Here is a 635-nt window from a genome sequence, read left to right on the forward strand (position 1 = left end):
TCAGTGGCCTTAGTTTGGTGAGCTGTTTTTTGAGAAATGGAATGGGGTTTCCAAAATATTCCACTTTAGAAATGTCACATAAGTTGGTTCTTAAGGAAAAAGTGTTAAATGCTGCAATTTAAATGATTTTCATTCTCTTATTGTTAACTAGTCTTAGTGTTGATACTCTTTGTATCCACTATTCTTTATTTGAGGCATCCAGCGAGACGTTCACCAGATTTTCTCCACCACTCTGGACCATGTGCCCCTGGTTCCTGAACATGGATAATGTCGGTGGCCTCGGTTGTTGCTGGGTGATTTGACGGATGCAGGGCAGGAACCAGGCATCCATCAGAGTTTTGTGTTGGTGTGGGTGTGTGAGAGGATTGAGGATGGACAACCGGGTGGTCTGGCCTGGACTATGTACCATCCCTCCTCCTGCACAGGGCACAGCCATGGAGTGAGGCAAATGAAGCCAATTTTAACCATTTAGGAGCCAAGGAAATGGTTTAATGTCACCTGAGAGGAGGTAGGGCCCCGACAAAGAAAGATGCAGCCTTCTTTTTGTTTGTGAGCCTGGAGGTGACACATACCAAGTCCAGACAGATGAATGGCTACGCCTCTCTGGGCTCTGCATGGCTTGAACCACCTTCAGG

The sequence above is a fragment of the Antrostomus carolinensis genome, unplaced genomic scaffold, assembly GCF_000700745.2.
Source record: "Antrostomus carolinensis isolate BGI_N321 unplaced genomic scaffold, ASM70074v2 scaffold37444, whole genome shotgun sequence".
NCBI lineage: Eukaryota > Metazoa > Chordata > Aves > Caprimulgiformes > Caprimulgidae > Antrostomus > Antrostomus carolinensis.